Source organism: Trichechus manatus, unplaced genomic scaffold, assembly GCF_000243295.1.
Source record: "Trichechus manatus latirostris isolate Lorelei unplaced genomic scaffold, TriManLat1.0 scaffold00189, whole genome shotgun sequence".
In the NCBI taxonomy this organism is placed as follows: Eukaryota; Metazoa; Chordata; class Mammalia; order Sirenia; family Trichechidae; genus Trichechus; species Trichechus manatus.
Window position 1 is genome coordinate 472,130 of NW_004444125.1, and position 6,323 is coordinate 478,452.

The following is a 6,323-nucleotide window of genomic DNA, read 5'->3' on the forward strand; positions in this document are numbered from 1 at the left end:
GGCGAGGCCAGATCCCTGCAGCGCGGGCCGGCGGCGTCGGAGAGCGGAAGGAGCCAGACGCACCCGGACTCCTGCAGGTACCTGCTTCTGTCTCCACCTCCCCGCGCGTTCTGGCCACTTCTCTGTGAGACCCCGCAACTTTACCGCATCTTCTCCCGCCTTTTGCTACACCGGCCACGGGTGCAGGACCCCGCAAGTCTTCGTCCGCAGGGGACTTTGCATCCTACTGGGCGCCAGTCTCGCGGCGCTCCCCATCCTCAGGTCCCTTGAGCCCGCCGTCGCTGGAGCCCTAAAGCTCCGCCTGTTGCTCGAGCTGCGGGCAGCCGAGACGGTGTCCGGGTCTTTCTAAAAGCCGTGGAGAAGTCAGCTCTCAGGGCTGAGGTTTGGGGGGTAGGGTAGGCTGGAGGAACGACGCGAGGCGGTAGAATCCATGAACTGGATGGATAGGCGGCATCTCGCGTAGGGGCATCCCCGGGGCGTTTCCTTGGCCGGGAAGCCCTTCCTCGAGAGGAGGCGCTTTCCTGGCGAATGTAAGTGCTTCCCGGGCCGCCTGCTCCGCCTTCTTCCCTGGCATTCCTCCCCTCCCCTTTGCCCTGCAGCAGTTCAAGGAGCTCCGCGACAGTTGCAAGGAAGAGCGCACCCAGGGCCTTTATCTTGGTGCAGCGCTGCGCCCAGGGGCTGCCATCGCGCTCTGGGTTGGGGCTGCTTGGGGCTTGAAGGGCGACTGTCCAGTCGCCCGCGGACTCTCAGTGTTTGGCTTAGCGGTAGTGGTGGGGATGTATGCTCCGGGGTCGGGAACTTCTCTTTCCCGCGACCTGCTGGGTGGCTGCCGGACCTCTTGGGGTGATGAGGCTGGCAAGCGAGCCAGATTTGCCGGCAGGGGCCGCGGCAAGCTGGGTTGAGCGCCTTTCGCATTGCGGGGCTTTATCTGCGGCCCCCGCCTTCTCTGTTCCTCCTCGTTCCTTTTGGGAAAGAGGCTCCTTTTGAGCCCTTAGTGTCTTCTTTGGCTCTGCGAGGCTGAGCCCACAGCTCCAAGCCTAATTCGGGCGGCCAGCGGCTGGGGCAGAGAACAGCAAAGAACTCCTCCCACCCGCCAGGATGACCTGGGCGCGGGCCCTGGTTTAACGTAGCGTGGTGTGCTGGTGGAGGGAGAAGGTTCATCCCTCTATGGTTCTTTCACATTACCCTCTAAAGAGAGTGAGGCAGGTGGAGAAAACCAGATCAGAAACCTTACCTGTCCCTTTTCATGTATTTGCTTAAGCGATTTGCATAACCATTTGCTTAGAAGTGTATAAATTACCCCTGGTTGTCCCCTTTTTTAGACTACTTGCCAGTACTGCCCAGGTGAACAGGAAGCAGGCATTTTCCTGAACACCTGTCCCCTTGGTAAAGGCAGATGTCCAAGCACATCTCCTCCCCACACATCTCCAGCTGGAAGGGAGCGGAGTTGCTTCTCTGGTAAACTTGGTGTAAAGTGTACGTCCCCCTTTTTGCCGGGTTGTAAACTCCTTGAGGGCATAGACTCATTTAGAATGCATTTACAACCCCACACTGTAGCCAGGTCCTGGACTCTGCCCTGTGGATACACAGTGGAAGATGACATGGTGTCTGCTCCCAGTCTAGTCCTGTTCCTTTTTTCTCACTAGATTCCTTCCTTCTTCTGTTCTAATATTAAGTTTGTCGTTTCAGAACTAGGAATTGGTAGTACTGGGACAGGGAGCAGAGGGTGATGTTAAGTACTTAAGAATGCTTAATATAAAGCATATTGCGAATATTCGAAAGAGATTTGTGGTGTTTTGGGTGTGTATGTGTGTGTGTGTGTGTGTGTGTGTGTTTAAGAAAGAAGGGGAAGAGTAGGGACTCCAGCTACCTCTTCTGTCTTGAATGAATTTTGCCCTTCACTGTAACCTTTCACAGGCTGTATGTCCTGTTGTTCTACTGCAGATCCCAACCTGAGTTGTATTTGGCATTTGGGTCCTGGATACCAGAACGTGTGTCAGCTTCAAGAGAGCAGGCACCCCAAGATTTTCCTTCTTCTCCTTTACTTTTTTTCTTTTCTAATAGATAATACTTATTGGCTGCATACTATATGTCAGATACTCTGTTAGGCACTTTTTCAGGCATTATCTTATTTAATCCTCACAACAACCCCATGAGGAAGTGTGGCTCGTGTCCTTGACGATATTTTTGTTGGCGGAGCCAGCAGTAGATGGGACCTCCCTAGTTACATCCTGAGTCAGACGGGAGACCAGAAGGATGGGGCTGGGTGACGCTTCCCTGGCCTCCTGGCCCCCTGGCTGGAGGTCTGCTTGCTAGCAGGGAAGGACAGCTGCCCAGGGAAGGTCAAGGCAGTGGGGAAGGTAGGTATGTCTGTTGTTCCTGCTCATCAGGCGTCAGGATGGTAGAGTGCTCACTTATGCAAAATACCCACAAGGAGACATCATAGGGAACAGACCTAGGACATGGGAAGCTGGACTCCAACTGTGATTCTACCTCTTTATGACTCCTTGACTTAACATAAGTTACATTGCTTTTCTGGGTCTCAGTCTCTTTAGCTACAAGAATATTGTTGTTGTCATTAGATGCTGTCAAGTAGGCTGTGACTCATGGCGACACCATGTACCACGGAATGAAATCCTGCCCAGTCCTATACAACCTTCACGATCGTTTGTATGCTAAAGTCCATTGTTGTGGCCACTGTGTATTTGAACCTAGGGAACTCATCTTCCAGCACTACGTTGGACAGTCTTCTGTTGTGATCCATAGGGTTTTCATTGACTGATTTTTAGAAGTAGATCACCAGGCCTTTCTTCCTAGTCTTTCTTAGTCTGGAAACTCGGCTGAAACTTTTCCATCATGGGTGACCCTGCTGGCCTTTGAAATACTGGTGGCATAGTTTCCAGCATCATAACAATATACAAGCCACCACAGTACAACAGTCTGACAGATGGTTGGTGGTATGAGGCTGTAGATCTCTAATACTGTATTTATTGTTACCCTGGGCTAGGTACCGTGCTAAAAATTCTACATATATTAATTCATTTCATCCCAGTGACAACTGTAGGAGATGGGTTCTATTACCCCATTTTAGATGAGGAAAAAGACAAATGTGAGTCACTTGTGAAAGGTCACACAGCTGGGAAAATGTGAAGCCAGGAGCTTTCCCTGGCCATCCTACTTCAGAACCGCTGCAAGATTCTGTCCTCATTGTTTATCCCGACAGCCCCAATACCGTGCCCTGCACTTAGTAGGATCTCAGACTAAGTTCGTTAAATGGTGACAGAGGTGGCTTATAGTTACCAAGTGACTTTTGAGCCCCATGTCCTCAGCCTTAAAACGAGCCTTGAAGACTGTGCTGGAAAAATGTTCCTTTTGCCTTTACCAAAATAGCCTACTTTCCAATGGAGTTCTGCCCAGCTGGTTGGGAAAAATGGAGACAGACCATAAAGATCATGGGTTAGGCAAGCAGTATGGTTGTTCCCAGAAAATGTGTTTACTCTCAATATGAGAAACCCAGAGAAAAATCACAGAACACTTGCACTCTTGAGTGAAATCTGTCAAACAAGTTAACCCGTAACCAACCCAACCCACACGTGTTTATTATGTGGGTGTCATGTTCCCTGTACTGTTGGCACTGAGGGCAGGCAGAATCCAAGACCTGGTCTCTGAGCTTGAACTTGCAGTGGAGCTGGAGACTCAAGTTAACAAGCACAAAACAGGAAAATACAAGATACTAAATATGTAAAGACTAAAGAATTGACGAATTTGAATTATAGTGTTGGCAAAGAATACTGAATATACCATGGACTACCAGAAGAACGAACAAATCTGTCTTGGAAGAAGTACAATGATAATGTTCCTTAGAAGCGAGGATGGTGAGACTTCATCTCACATACTTTGGACATGTTATCAGGAGGGACAAGTCCCTGGAGAAGGAAATAATGCTTGGTAAAGTAGAGGGTCAGTGAAAAAGAGGAAGACCCTCAAGGAGATAGATTGACACAGTAGCTGCAACGACAGGCTCAAACACAGCGACGATTGTGAGGATGGCGCAGGACAAGGCAGTGTTTCGTTCATTATAATAGGGTTGCTGTAAGTCAGAGTTGACTCAACAGCATTTAACAAGAACAAAAACATTTAAAACAATAAACAAACAAACAAAAAACCTAAACTCATTGCTGTCAACCTGATTCCAACTCATAGTGACCCTATAGGACAGAGTAGAACTGCCCCATAGGGTTTCCCAGGCTGGAGTCTTTACTGGAGCAGGCTGTCACATCTTTCTCCTGCCACATGGTTGGTGAGTTTGAACCACTGACCTTTCGGTTAGCGGCTGAATGCTTTAATCACTGCACCATCAAGTCTCCTTCACTAAATATTTCAGTCCTGATAAAAATCACAATGACTCTGTCACTTTTGTACAGCCTGTTATACTTTGCAGAAACTTTCACAGTGGTTATTTCATTTCTGTCCTCATTTCAGCTGAAGAGGGCAGGGCAGAGGCTAGGAAGCCCATATTGCAGATGTAGAAAATAGGGCAAAGTGAGCCTCAGACTTGACCAAAGCCAGATGTCTTCTGACTCCAAGTCCAGCATCTTTCTGCCTCACTTCTCTCTGATGCTGGCTTACTCAGAAAAGGAGGCTGGTGAGATGTGCAAAGTCCTTAGAAGTGGCTGAGTTTGGAGTTTCACCCTGGAGCTGCCTTTTGCTTGCTGGTCTTGGCTGTCCTGGGTGGCTTAGTGCTCCTTTGGTGGGGCAGGAGAAGGAAGAGTAGTTTTCTTTTTAAATGTATTTTGGAACCAGGAGTATGGCGTGTGGAGCCTGGAGAGAAATCCCAATTATGATGAACACAATAACAATTTAGAATGCGCAATAAAATGTAGAAGCTGATTTAGAAGAATTTTCATCCCTGTATGCCTTTATCATTTCTCTAGGTCACCTTATGAAACTTTGCAGTATGCACACAGCTACACCTTATAAAAGTAAACACTTTTTCCAAACCAAATTCATTGCCATTGAGTCGATTTTGACTCACGATGACCCACGTGTTACACAGTAGAACGGTGCTCGACAGGATTTTCTTGGCTGTAATCTTTACAGAAGCAGATTGTCAGGCCTTTTTTCCCACGGAGCCGCTGGATGGGTTTGAACTGTCAGCCTTTTGATTAGCAGCTGAAAGGAAACTGCTTAGACCACGCAGGCTCCTTAAACACTTCATAGATAAGCTAAAAACAGTTAATAGACTAGGTTGTGGTATCTTTCTTTCTGGGCAGGGCAGTAGTGAGATTCTTTTTGGAGTCCTGCAGAGGCTCGCATGATGGTTTTCTCAGAATGGATACCCTATAAATATTGTCTTTAATTGTGCAAGTGTTGGATGATGAAGGCGCATGATCTGCTTTTAGCCAATAATGTTACAGCTAAACAATAAATGTTGATATCAGCTGGCTTTTGTGGGCTTGCTGAAGTACTGAGAGAGTTGGGCATCCTGCTGACTGACTTGCTGATGAGCCAAGTGAACACCTCCCAGGCGCTCACCGAGGTTGTCTTAATGATTAACTTACGTAGTTATACATATCATGTTTACATATGAAAACATATACAAATATTCATTCAATGAGTATTTGAGTATTTACACTGTGTTACATACTATGCTAGATGCTGGGCATACTGTGGTAAAGGAAACAGATATGGGGGTGGGAGATGGCTGAGGAGGCAGACATTAAACAAATGCAGACATGTAAGCAGTGGTCAGTGCTCTGAAGGACTTCCCTGGAGAGAGTAACAGAATGAGGGAAGGCACTAGTTTAGATTGGAGGCTCAAGGAAGATCTTTCTGAGAAGGGGACATTTCATTCTGAGGGATGGATTGGAGTTTAAGTGAAGAGTGGGAGAAAGAGAATTCAAAGTTTCAGGCCGAGGAAATAGCAGCATGAGGATTCTAAGGCAGGAATGAGCATTGAGTGTTGGAGGAACTGAAAGGCCAAAGACCAAGCCTGGAGAACAAGGGTGGGATGGCTGAGAGGAGGTTGGCGGTCCAGATCATGCCTTGCCCTTTAGGCTAACTTAAGGATCTTGTGGAGTCCCTGGGTGGTGTAAGCAGTTGACATGCTTGGCTGCTAACTAAAAGGTTGGCAGCTTGAGTCCACCCAGAGGTGCCTCAGAAGAAAACCCTGGGGGTTTACTTCCAAAAAGACAGCCATTAAAAACCCTATGGGGCCCAGTTCTACTCTGACATGCACGGGGTTGCCATGAGGAGGATTAGACTCAATGGCAACTGGTTTAAGGGTCTTTTTTTTTTTTTTTTAAAATATTTTATTGTACTTC

General features: G+C 47.8%; 1 protein-coding gene across 1 annotated transcript in view; it reads left to right on the forward strand.

Moving 5' to 3' along the window:
- Position 1: 1 nt before the first annotated feature.
- The window catches only part of KCNS3 (potassium voltage-gated channel modifier subfamily S member 3), a 57,195-nt gene continuing 50,873 nt past the window's right edge, over positions 2-6,323 (forward strand). The window contains exon 1 of the mRNA XM_004387575.1: positions 2-77. The gene's annotated coding sequence lies outside the window, so the exon portion shown is untranslated. The remainder of the gene's footprint in view (positions 78-6,323) is intronic.